This window comes from Oryx dammah, unplaced genomic scaffold (genome assembly GCF_014754425.2).
Source record: "Oryx dammah isolate SB20612 unplaced genomic scaffold, SCBI_Odam_1.1 HiC_scaffold_25, whole genome shotgun sequence".
Classification (NCBI taxonomy): domain Eukaryota; kingdom Metazoa; phylum Chordata; class Mammalia; order Artiodactyla; family Bovidae; genus Oryx; species Oryx dammah.
The window spans coordinates 95,744,012-95,757,596 of NW_024070209.1; positions in this window are offsets into that span (position 1 = coordinate 95,744,012).

Below are 13,585 nucleotides of genomic sequence, written 5' to 3' on the forward strand. Positions count from 1 at the left end.
TTTTATCATGGTTAAAATTATTATTAATTTTTAGGTGTGATAATAGTATTTGGTCATTAAAAAGTTTTGTAGAAATACAACCGAAAGAACAAATGAGTTGATAGCTTGTCTGGTATTTGACTCAAACTTAACTAGGAGTCAAGAGTGAGAATTATAGATGAAATAATACTGTCCATAAGTTGAGAATTGTTGCAGCTGGGGATGATTATGCTGTTTACTTTAGTGTAATTTTGTACAGTAACATTTGCTATGTTAAAAATGGAAAAGCGGATTTTTCTATAATGAACTTGAGTTTAAAAATTTTTTTTTAAGTTTTAAACTGAACAAATCAAGTAATTCCTGGTTTTCTGTCTCTCAACCTGGCAGGCTGCATTCAGGATGCCTAGGCCACCCCAATCTGACTTCTAAATTTCTTGTGAAAAACCTTCATACGTTTCCAAACATCTTCATTTATTCTTTCCTTTACTGACCACCCACCCAGGTGGACGCCACCCTGCTGAGATACTTGCTAATGAATGTGCTAGACTTCCAAGAGTGAGGGGCTCCTGGGAAAAATCAGTACATTTGTTGAGTAGTTACTGTATTCCAGGCAGCTCACTGAGCACTGGCTGTGCATTTTATCCTTACTACCATCTGTCCTTACTAAAAAGACTTATATCAACAGCCATTCTTATAACTGATAGACCATTCTGCCCCAGGCATGGAGCAGGGAGCTTAGATATCCACTGGTGTGTGTTGGGGAGACTTCTCAGCCAAAAAGGCAGTGGGTGTTGAGTGGTGAATCTGGTCAGCCATGGGAGCCACAGGGTCACTGCCCAGGCCCTGAGAGGTGGGGAGGTTAGGAGTCAGGAAATGCAGCTGGCCTGGAATCCAGACGGGGGCAACTGGTAAGAACCAGGAGTCTTTCAGGGGGGTCTGTGGACCCAGAAACTCCATTGCCTGAAAGGCTCTGGTCAGGAGACGATGAACATGGTTCTCAGGTGACTTCTAGCACAGGAGCCAGGCTGCTATGTAAAAGGAGTAGCCAGGGTGCGTGTGCAGAGCCAGAGGAGAGAAGGCGGTCCTCCGTCAGATCCAGGACTCTGCCCAGTGGCTGGGAGCTACAGGCTTAGGCTAGGCTGAAGTCTCATTCGCAGCCTCCCAGGTCTTAAAGTTCAGGAGGTGATTTGGACCCAGGCTGCTTCTGGTTTCAGATCTGCATCTCAGTTTCCTCCATCCCAGCCTTATCATTCTAGACGTGGGCAGTGCTGGGCTCAGAAGGCAAACATTTAGAGGGATGGAATGAGTTTAAAGGAAATGATTATGTTTAACCACATCTTAAATGGAGGAAACAAAGAAATGGTCAAATATTAAGAATGTTTTGTCCTTAAGACCAAGGTACTTAATGTATGGATGAGAGAGTTGGACTGTGAAGAAAGCTGAGCGCCGAAGAATTGATGCTTTTGAACTGTGGTGTTGGAGAAGACTCTTGAGAGTCCCTTAGACTGCAAGGAGATCCAACCAGTCCACTCTGAAGGAGATCAGTCCTGGGTGTTCATTGGAAGGACTGATGTTGAAGCTGAAACTCCAATACTTTGGCCACCTCATGTGAAGAGTTGACTCATTGGAAAAGACCCTGATGCTGGGAGGGACTGTGGGCAGGAGGAGAAGAGGACGACAGAGGATGAGATGGCTGGCTTGCATCACCAACTTGATGCACATGAGTTTGAATGAACTCTGGGATTTGGTGATGGACAGGGAGGCCTGGCATGCTACAATTCATGGGGTTACAAAGAGTCGGACACGACTGAGTGAATGAAATGAACTGAACTGAACTGAACTTAACGGACATTCTAGTGATTGTGTCCTGGGGTCCACCTCTCAGGCCAGGGCTCAGTTTCCAGGCACCCTCAACTTTCTTCTCATGGACCCCAACCCTTGCTTTGCTTTCTATTTTTAAACCCACTCTCTTCCCTCTGTCCCTTGGGTCTCTGTTCAAGAAATGACTTGTCTTACCTCCAGCAGTCCCTTTCTTGGCTGCTCCCAAAAGAAGCTTCTAGACTCTTAAAAAAAATTTTTTTTATTGCCATATAGTTGATTTACAATGTTGCATTACTTTCTGCTGTACAGTATCCATATGCATATATCCACTCTTTTTTGATGCTTTTCCCAAATAAGTCTTTACAGAATGTTGAGTAGAGTTCCCTGTGCTATACAGTACTTCCTTATTAGTTATTTATTATATGTAGAGAGAGGCTGTTTGTTATTAAATTTATTTAAATTGGAGGCTAATTACTTTACAATACTGTAGTGGTTTCTGCCATACATTGACATGAATCAGCCATGGTTGTACATGTGCCCCCATCCTGAACCCCCCTCCCACCTTCCTCCCCATCCCATCCCTCAGGGTCATCCCAGTGCACTGGCCCTGAGCACCCTGTCTCATGCATCGAACCTGGATTGGCGATCTGTTTCACATATGATAATATACATGTTTCAATGCTATTCTCTTAAATCATCCCACCCTCGCCTTCTCCCACAGAGTCCAAATGTCTGTTCTTTACATCTGTGGAGAGAGGCTGTTTTAATCCTAAAGGTTTTATTGCTTATCTTTGTGGAGACCTTAAGTTTCCAGAATCCTCTAGACCCTTCTGTTTGTGGTTTCTGGGTCCTTTTCTGGGGCGATCCTCAGACTCCTGCTCACCTCTGGTATCCCCCAGTGGAGGAGTTTAGCAAACCACCCCACCCCCACATCCCCACCCCAAACCTTTCTCATTGTACATATGGCTCCTTTCCTCTGCTTGACATGTCAGTCAATTGTCCCACACAGAGCATGGTGCTCATAGGATTAATGGGATGAGGCTGGGCCAACGTGTCCCTGTTCCAGCTCCTGTGCCCATGGCCCAGAAATGTACTGTGGCTTTGTCTGCAAAGATGGCCATTGGCGATTCCTCCCATCTCTGCATGCAGGTGCCTTCCTCCCATCAAGAGATGGACAGTGTTTCTCCATCCCTTGAGGCTGGGCTGCCTGACTTGACTTGACCAACAGATGAGGGCAGAAGGAGAGAGGCCTCGCAGCATCCATGTAATCTCAGAGAAGAACCAGCTGCTGTGGAAGTAAATGCAGGTTACCCCGCTGGGGAATGAGCCCCCATGTGAAATTCAAACTGAGACTGTGAGTAGAGAGGCCCAACTGTCCCAGCCAGCCCCCAGCCAGTGCCCAGACATGGGGGCCACCACCCCCGCCGAGGCACCAGCTGTGTGAGGAAGGCCATCTTGGATCTTCCCGCCCCAGCCACGCCATCCTAGCCAACACCATATGGAGCAGGGACGAGCCCTCCCTGCAAACCCCCGCCCTAATTCCTCAGTTCAGTTTAGTTGCTCAGTCACGTCTGACTCTTTGCAACCCCACGGACTGTGCACGCCAGGCCTCCCTGTCCATCACCAACTCCCGGAGTTCACTCAGACTCATGTCCATTGTGTCAGTGATGCCATCCAGCCACCTAATCCTCTGTTGCCCCTTCTCCTCCTGCCTTCAGTCTTTCCCAGCATCAGGGTCTTTGCCAATGAGTCAATTCTTCATATCAGGTGGCCAAACTATTGGAGCTTCAGCTTCAGCATCAGTCCTTCCAATGAATTTTCAGGACTGATTTCTTTTAGGATGGACTGGTTGGATCTCCTTGCAGTCCAAGGGGCTCTCAAGAGTCTTCTCCAACACCACAGTTCAAAAGCATCAATTCCTTGGCACTTAACTTTCTTTATAGTCCAACTCTCGTATCCATACATGATTACTGGAAAAACCATCGCCTTGACTAGACAAACCTTTGTTGGCAAAGTAACGTCTCTGCTTTTTAATGTACTGTGTAGGTTTGTCATAGCTTTCTTTGAAGGAGTAAGTATCTTTAATTTCATGGATGCAGTGATTTTGGAGCCCAAAAGAATAAAGTCTCTCACTGTTACCTCTGTTTCCCCATCTATTTACCATGAAGTGATGGGACCGGATGCCATGATCTTAGTTTTCTGAATGTTGAGTTTTAAGCCAACCTTTTCACTCTCCTGTTTCACTTTCATCAAGAGGCTCTTTAGTTCTTCTTCTGCCATAAGGGTGGTGTCATCTGCATATCTGAGGTTATTGATATTTCTCCCAGCAATCTTGATTCCAGTTTGTGCTTCCTCCAGCCTGGCATTTTGCATGATATACCCTGCATAGAAGTTAAATAAGTAAGGTGACAATATATAGCCTTGACTTACTCCTTTCTCAATTTGGAACCAGTCTGTGGTTCCATGTCCAGTTCTAACTGTTGCGTCTTGACCTGCATATAGGTTTCTCAGGAGGCAGGTAAGGTGGTCTGGTTTTCTCATCTCTTTCAGAATTTTCCACAGTTTTTTTGTGATCTACACAGTCAAAAGCTTTGGTGTAGTCAATAAAGCAGAAGTAGAAGTTTTTCTGGAATTCTCTTGCTTTTTCAATGATGGAGTGGATGTTGGCAATTTGATTTCTGGTTCCTTTGCTTTTCCTAAAACCAGATTGAACATCTGGAAGCTCACGATTCACATACTGCTGAAGCCTGGCTTGGAGAATTTTGAGCATCACTTTGCTAGCGTGTAAGATGAGTGCCATTGTGCACTAGTTAAATTCCTCACCCACCCAGAATCATGAGAAATGAGTTGGTGGTTGCTTTAAGCCACCAAGTATTGGGTGGTTTGGTATGTCGTCATAGGCGGTCCAGATATAGGTATTTTATGCTCTGTCTCCAGGCCTCTTGAGGTAAGTTAGGATGTCTTAAGCAGTTGCGATCAGAGGTCAGCCGGCCAGCACCTGGGGCCCTGAGGGAGGCAGATGGCCATCAGGCTTTCTGGAGATGGTGTATCTAAGCAGAGCCTGGCCTTTGGTGACAGACAGACTCAACTTCCCAGCTCTGCCACTTACCTGCTGTGTGGCCTTGGGCCTCACTGCATTTCCTTCCTCATCGGAAAACATGGATAATACTTGTATACAGTTGAATTTGAGCAAACTCTGGGAGATGGTGAAAGACAGGGAAGCCTGGTGTGCTGCAGATCATGGAGTCACAAAGAGTTGGACACGACTTAGCGACAGAACAACAACAAATTATGTACGTCTCCTAGAGCTGCACTCTCCAATAGAGCTTTTGGATAATGGTGGAAATGTACTGTTTCTGTGCTTTCCAATTCAGTAGCCACTACCCACACGAGGCTATTGGACATTTGAAATGCGATGAGCCCAATCAAGAGGTTCTGTAAACATGAAATACACAGATTTGTATGAACAAAGTATGTGAAATGGCCTCATCAATACTTTAAATATTAATTACACATTGAAACAGTATATTGTATTATTTGGGTTAAAAAACATTATTCAAATTAATTTCCCCTATTTTTACTTAAAAAATTATGTATGTGGTTCACATTATATTAGGTTAGCCCATATTGGGTTTTTGTTTGGGTTTTTCTGCATCATCTTATGGAAAACCCTGAATGAACTCTTTGGCCAATCCAATATTTTATTAGGCTTCCCTGGTGGCTCAGAGGTAAATAATCTGCCTGCCATGCAGGAGATGCAGGTTCATTCCTGGGATTAGGAAGATTCCATGGAGAAGGAAATGGCAACCCACTCCAGGATTCTTGCCTGGGAAAGCCCATGGACAGAGGAGCCTGGCAGGTTACAGTCCATGGGGTCGCAAAGTCAGACAGGACTGAGCAACTAAACACCAGCACCGACAGATAGTAGAGCTGATGTAGCGTCTTCAGAAAATTAAACGTGTATAAAGTGCTCAGTATGGCACCTGGCACATGAAAGACCTTGGGTGAATGGTATCTATTAGTTTTGTAAACACTGTCCTACAGGACAGAGCACAGATGCTGGCGGGCCAGTGGCTGGGTGCCTACAGCATGGACCCCACTTTATGGGGCAGAAGAAAGGAACTCACATTCAGTTAAGCAACGATGTGCTGCTGACTAGGAGGGGTTTTACTTGGGCCAGCCATTCATTTAATGACTTGTGGGGGGAGATAGTATTCTTCCCATTGGGCAGATGGGAAAACTGAGGCTTGGAAAGGTGATGTGACGTGCCCAGCTGGTTTTGTGACAGGGCAGGAGTTCTTGACTCTGGGGACTGGGGTTCCGCCCCAGGACCTCTGTTTGCCCTGGAGGCGATGTGCAGACCTGGCACACGCCTCCTGTCTCCGCTTCCTCTTGTCCTCCCCAGATCCTGCCACTGCTTCATCTCCTCTCTGAAGTCCAGGGCCCCCAGCCTGTCTCCTGCCTCCTTGCCTCCCTCCCTATCCAGACTTCCAAAGAAACTAATTTATTTCTCCAAGTATAAATGGACTCTTTCCCACAAAGACACCACATATGCCATTTCATTCGTTATTTGTTAACTTCATCAAACAAAGTACAATTCTCTGGCACTAATGTCAATCTCCACAGCTCATTGGGTTTTTTAAAATAGTAGAAACACAACCCTCATCTCCCAGCCATGCCGAGGGAGGCAGCCTGCGCTCCAGCCAGCGAGAAGAACCCTTTACTTCTCACCCCAGAAAGAGCCATAAAACACACTCAGCGCCAGAGCACGCACCCATTTGACAAAGACAATTTGATTTGTCCGCGGCTTCTAAAATATTCATCCCACTTTGATGGACTATCGTTTTATAAATATAGATTATCATTAACCGACACCAGCGGTGCGCTGCTGGCCGACCCAGCGCCACGCCACTGGTTCGGGATGAAGACGTCCAATAAAAAAAATCATTATCTCTGTCTGCAAACCCTGATCTGTATCGTTTGCCTCATTTGCAGTGCAGGGGTCAGTAACTCACGCTAACTGCCTCTGTTTGTGCATTTCACGGCCTGGCCACCCCTGCTGGGGAGATTGGCAGGATGCTTCTCAAGTTCAGACCTGGGGAAGGAAATGAGGTGACTGGGGGAAGGAGAGGAAAGATCCCATCGAGAAGGCTGTGTTTCTGGAGAGATGGTGGAGTGGAGTGTGCACCTGCTATGAAGTTTTGGAGCATGTCAGACCCAGCTCCACTACTTACTGGCTTTGAGACCTTGAGCAAGTGAGTTAAACTCTCTGGGTCTCAGTTTTCTCATAGCTAAAATGGGAACCACAGTCATATCTCTCTATGAGATATTCAGCACACAGTCTGTCAGCGATGATGACGATGGTGGTGGTTCTTTTTGACAGCCTTGGGCCCTTAAGCAAATTGCTTGACTTTCCTGATCTCTAGGTTCCCCACCTATAGAACAGTCTCAGTAATACTGACATCCAATGGTTCTGAAGATCCAATGAACTGACACATCCAAAGAGCTCAGTGTATTAGATATGCACCCTAAGCACCCAGGAGGGCCATTTTGTTTAAGCTCAGTGGAAGCCAGACAGAGAGAACAGTGAAGGAATCATCCCAGAGAGTCACTTCTTCAGCATCCTTGTTCCATGAGGACTCAGGATGCATAGCTGGTGAGCCCAGAGCAAAAGGTGGCTCAGTTTTGTCATGCTGAGATGCGTTCAGATCTGCTCTACAAGGATCTCTTTTCTGATCCCCTCCTTCTGAGATTCTGGGTCTTGTGGGACCTGAAAAAGAGGTGGGGGTGGGGTAGCTGAGTTCACTAGACATATTCCTCGGTGCTATGTTGCCAGGCAATGAAATTCAAGGTGGAATTAAAGATTTGCCTGGCCTTGGAAACAAAGCCTCGTCTGTAGCGTTTCCTCTTATGTTTAGGCTTTTGAAAGAAATATACAACCAGGTATGGGGGGGAAAAAGCAATTGCAGAGAAATCTCCAATAGAATGTAGCCTGAGGGAGAAGAGAAATAGCTTGGAAAGTGTGGAGTTGAGAGCAGAGAGCAAACCTCTCTTCATCCTGAGCAGGAATTGAATGAGAAAGGGTGAAATAAACTCTCAGATTTAAGCTGTAACCAGGGATAGATGAGGCGGATGGCCTGGAACATTGCAAGCGGTCTCAGTGTTGAATTCCTTGCTGATCTGGAGGCAGGCAGGCAAGCTGTGTGTTGAGGCTGCCGCCGGTGGGAAGACAGCCTGGGGCACTCAGCCCCAAAGTTTATTTAAGTGAAAAAAACCCACCCGGAGACGAGAAGAAGTGTTACACCACTGTCAAGTTGTAGACATTGCCATCAAGCAAAAAAAATTACCTCCCGTCCTGACGAGCGACTAATCAAGGCATGGCAAACGGTCCTGCAATAAATTACTCCAGCACGAAATAAACCACACAAACAGACCGATGATAATAAATGTAAATTATTTCTCTGAAGAAATTTTCTTGGTATATGAGTAATACGAACCATCAGGAAGGCGTCTTCCTTAACATTAATTACAGAAAATGACAAGTGAGCTGATGACTGGGAAGGCTCATTATCTGAGAACATATTCACAACTTTGCAATTTGCGCGAGATGTACTCCGGCTAAATTAATCTCCCTTCTTTGCATGAGCCTCTTCTAATTTTCATGTTATTAACAGGTTTGCAGTATCAGTCAGTGCTTGTCACTCTAATCAGGTTTCAGCATGTTCGCAAAAGCGAAGCGTCATTTATAAGGATAAGCCCTCATAATGGTGCTTGCTTTCATGTGGAGAATTCTACAAGGCTGCTTTTAATAAGGTACTTTAATCATCTCCTTTGCTCAACTTTTGGCCCCACTGTTCCTTTATGAAGAGTCATTAAAAGACTTTGAAGTTCATCAAGGAGGAAAAATTCATGACATTGTTCTGGGGATGTTAGGGATGGTTCTGCAAGGAAGCCTGGAAGGAGTCAGGGGTGAGAGGGTTCCCTTGGCCCAAAGCCTGGTTTTGGTGACTAGATGCTACGTGGGCCCATTGTCTGCACCATTCCATTCAACCCCCTGCAGGGTTACGGCTGAACCAAGACTCCTCTGATCAAGTTCACAGGGCAAATTTCATGATAGATGGTGAGAGAGGCTCAAGGTCTAGAGAAAGGGCCAGCCAGGTCAGCACATCGGACAGCTCCCAGAACTTGGCCATCCCTAAGGAAAGCTGGGAGGGTTCTGAGAGTTTTAGATCAATTTTGATGGTCTCCTTTGCTTACTGACTCTTGGGGGTCAGATTGACGTCTCTGAATCCAGTCATTCTCACTTTTTCATGGGTTTTTAGTTCAGAGGAGACCCTAAGTTTTCTATCCCACCTGGAGTATCCATCCATAGGATGCTTTGAAACTTAGTGGGCTGATAGACCAGATTAATTGGTGAATGAGAGAGTGAGTGCATGAGTGAGTGAGTGTGTGTGTGTTTGTGTGTGTGTGTGTGTACAATCCCTCTTTTTGCTGCATGGCTCAGAGGGGCAAGACAGGGCTCATCCTGGAATCAAGGCTCAGGTATACCTCTTGTCCCTGCTAAATTTCCCCAGTGGTCCATGAAAACGTCCTTACATGTTTCCATCACCAGAGATGCATGACTATTAGTTTGCCTCCAGTGATCCTTGGTGGCCCCTGACAAGCCTTTTGAGCTCTCTTTTGTCACAGAGAATCCTTCTTGCTGAGGCAGCTCCTTTCGTAGTGGACAGAGTATTAGACTGAGAGGCAAAGTCCTAGTCCTACCTTAGCTACTTTCTCATTCTGTGACCTTGAACAAGTCATGCTTTCACATAACTTTTACAGGTATTTTTCAGCTTAGGCCTTTGAGATGGTATTTATTTTCCATCTTCTGGGGAATGGTAGAGATGGTGGCCCTGTGTCTTGAGGTGGCAACCTGATCAGAGCTCACAAAAGAATAGTCTTCCTGTTCCCTGAAGTGTGTTTCTCTCCCTGTAGGTGTGGGATGTTCATGGGGGTGGCAACAATATGGTGTCCTGGGCTCCATGCTGGCAGGGGGTAATGTCAGCAGAATCTTTTGCTCTGATAACAGTGATCACAGTTCTTGGAGATCTGCTCTCCGAGGCACAGGAGTGGGTCCCCAGAGCCATCCTGATGCTACTTCAGGCCACCCTCTGGCCAAAGTTGGCCAGACCACAGCTCAGCAGGTCAGAGTCTTCCCCTTTGTGCCTCTGGAATCAGGTTAACAGAAGGTCTGATCGTGTTGGAGGATGACTGAATCTACAGTGTGGGGAGGAGTGGGGCAGTTATCTTCTCCCATATAACCTGGACATGGAGCAAGACTGATGGGCAGGCCGGGAGAAGGAAGAAGCAGAGATGGGAGGCAGAGAAAGCCCAGCTCCCAGTTTCAGATCCTCTCAGAAACCTCTGGGTTCTATGAGATATCCTATCCTAACACTATCTCCTTTTCCTACTTAAGCTCACGTTTATGTTTCTGTTACTTTCAACCAAAAAGACCCAACAAGTACAGCTTCCTTGAATGTGGCAGTCACTCGCCTGAGCAAGACCTCATAGGCAGCACCAAGCAGGGTGGAGCTGTTGACCTGGCCAGGGAGGACTGGCAGCTGCCCCAGCCCTTGGTACAGAACAGAGGGCAAAGACCTTGCTGGGTCTGAGAGGTGGAATGCCCAGTGTGTAGGGACTTGTTTTGGAGGATATGGTATGCAGCAGATGGAGGTGCCCTAGGGGACAGGCAGCAAGAGCAAGGAACTTCAGCAGTGGATGAGTTTAGTCTAGGACCAGAAAGCTAATCTTTGGAAACTTGGTTGTTGTTGTTCTTTTTTTTTCAGGTTCTTTGCCACCTGTATTTATTTTTTAGTCATTATGCCTCCAACTCTCTTTAGAGGTGCCTGGCTCAGCTCTGCTCTGGGGGACTAGAGGGAAGGGTGAGATCTCACAAGACCAGAGTATTAGAGGAAGGACAGCCCCAGTGATGGTGGTAATGGACTCAGCAGAGGACCCTGAGAACTGAGCTGGGGCATTTGGTTAGGCACCCATCCCAACCAAGTGAGTCCCATTGGTCCATCTCTATCTATGCTTGGAAGGCTTCTGTGCTTCAGTGAATCTCTCTCTCCCAACTCGACCAACAGACTCAAAGCTTTTAGGGTTCATTCAAATAAGCAGAAGGATGGGGTATCTGGGTTCAACTTAGTAATAATGGATCACCTCCAAGGTCAGATGGTCAAACTGCGTAGAGTAAGACAAATCCACTCGTACTGTCTTCAGAGGGGGCAGCGGTGCCTTCAGAGTGGGTGACCATTGTGGAGCAGAGCCCAAGCCCGTTCTGCAGCTAGGATCCCCTCGATGGAGCTGGGGCAGTGTGGGATTGAGGACAGAGAGGGTAGCAGGCTGGGGTGAGGCATTGCCCTTCTTTAACCCACACTGCAGACCTGATTAGCACTCATAGAGGCCCTGAGAACCCTCCTGAGGGAGGGTGCATACAAGAAAAAAAAAAATAAAAGCAATACTAAACTGTAAGACTAGTGTAACAAGTCCAACCGAGCTCTGATTTTTCCCATGATGGTTTATTTATTTTCTTTTATTAAAAATTCTTTTATTTTCCTCCCTCTTATTGTAAAGTATTGCTCCTTTGGTGGACCACTAAGCTTGAACTTACTATGCCCATGAGGTGACCCAGTGCTTCTCACCTACCCAGAGGCCTCCCTGGAGCACGGGATCCCCTGTGGGTCTGGGGGTGCCCCAGGAGGGTGTCACTCATGTGTATGTCTGTGTCCACACGTGCTCATAGACTTGTGTATCTGTGTGTGCCAGGAAACCCGGTGTGGTAGCCTGGGGAGGCACCATGGGCTCTCCCTAAGGTGGAATTCTCTGTCTGTCTCTGCTGATGCTAGGAGAAAGGCCTTGCAGGGTGGGGACTGGAGCACAGCTGGGCAGCCACAGTTGGACAGCCAAGATGCTCAGCAACATGAGTGCTTCATCACTCTGTCACGTTCGACTCTTTGCGACCCCATGGACCCATGGGCTGTAGCCCACCAGGCTCCTCTGTCCATGGGATCTCCCAGGCAGGAATACTAGAGTGGGTTGCCCTTTCCTTCTCCAGACTCAGCAACATGGTCTGACCCAACAGACAAACAGGCAGGAGCCATGGGGGCCAGGCTTTCTCTCAGCCCCCTTCTGGGGACTCCTGTGCTATCAGGCCAGGGTTTAGAGGGGCAGGTCCTCTCAAAGGGGTTGGCCGACCTGACTGGGAGGGGCCTGGGCAGACAACAGGGATGACTTTCCAGTCTCCTCCCCAACCCCCAGGACCCTTTGTTCACCTCTCCGGCCCCTGATCAGCCAGTCACACGTGGGAAAGAGACGTGGAAACTGTAGTCCTAGGGGCTCTGAAACCAAGTGACGGAGAGCAACCACCAGGCCAGACTGGGCAGCACTGACCCCCTAGGGGAGAAGTTCTTCTAATGATGTTGCCAGTACCCGGAACCCACGTAAGGCCTCAGGAAACACCATCCCAGAGCTCAGACACGTGGGACCACAGCATCTCACAGATCTCAGCATCATCTGGTTCACCCCTCACTGTCCAAATGGAGCCACTGAGGCCTGGCGGGGGCAATGAGTTGCCCTGGGCTGGGCACTGAGTTGGAGGCATTCTCATATGGACTTCTGGTCTCCCTGTTCTGTGGGCTTCTCCCCAATTTGGCCTTATTTTTCAGGGTGTAAGTGCCTTCCTTTCAAGGCTGTGCTTATCTGAATTTTGCAAATAGTGGGGTGTCACTTGGAAGCAGACGTGGGGATCAAGCAGGACGTGGTACCCAGCCTCCGAGACGTCCCCCAGGAACCTCTGTCTCCTGGTATTCACTCCGCTGGGTAGTGCTCGCCCACACTGGAACCAGTGTGTGTGACCAGTAGATTATGGTGGAAACGATGGTTTGCCGAGTCCAAGAGCAGGCTGTGAAAGACTGTGGCTTCCATCTTGGTTTCTCTCTCTCGTCACCTGCTGTGGGAAAAGCCAGCTGCCACGTCACAAGGACATTTAGGCAGCATACAGAGCGGCCCATCGGAAGGGAACTGAGGCGAACATGGGAGCCTCCAGCTCTGTCTGTGGACCGCAGCCCCAGCCAGCAGTCTGACCCCGAGCCTCACCCAGCTGAGCCATGCCCGGCTAGCCTCAGAAACAGCGATAACAAATGTTTAGTGTTTTAAGTCACTACGTTTTTGAGTCTCTTGTTACACAGTGATAGATAACTAATGTAATGTTTTGTTGTTGGCAAAATGGGGCTGGAAAGTTTGATCAGCCTCAGATTCCCCAGATTTGGGGGAAGGAAGGCAAAATTCGAAAGGATTCAAAAATGCCACAGATTGAAGGACAGGTTTGCCCCATTCTGGTCAAGAGGATTTGTGGGGCCAGACTGTGAGTCTTCTCCTAGGCTGGATCACGGGACACGTGGACATGACAAGTTCTTACCATGTGCAAAATGACAGGAAAACAAGCACATTGTCTTCAGCATGGAGAAATCCTTGACTATCCCTCTGGGTAGTCAAGGAAGGAACCTGGTGGTTTCCAAGTCCTCCGTCCGTTGCATGTCCGTCACTTCATTTACTCTCTTCCAGTGCTAGAGGGTGACCATTACCATCTTCACTATTTAGTTGGAGCCCAAGGATCAGGAGTTTGAATTCTATTCTACAGACATGAGGGCCCCTGGAAGGGTATTGAGCTGGGTTTTGGAAAGATGACTCCAACCATCCGGGTAAAGGATGGGCCAGAGGAAAATGGCAAGAGGTGGGGATT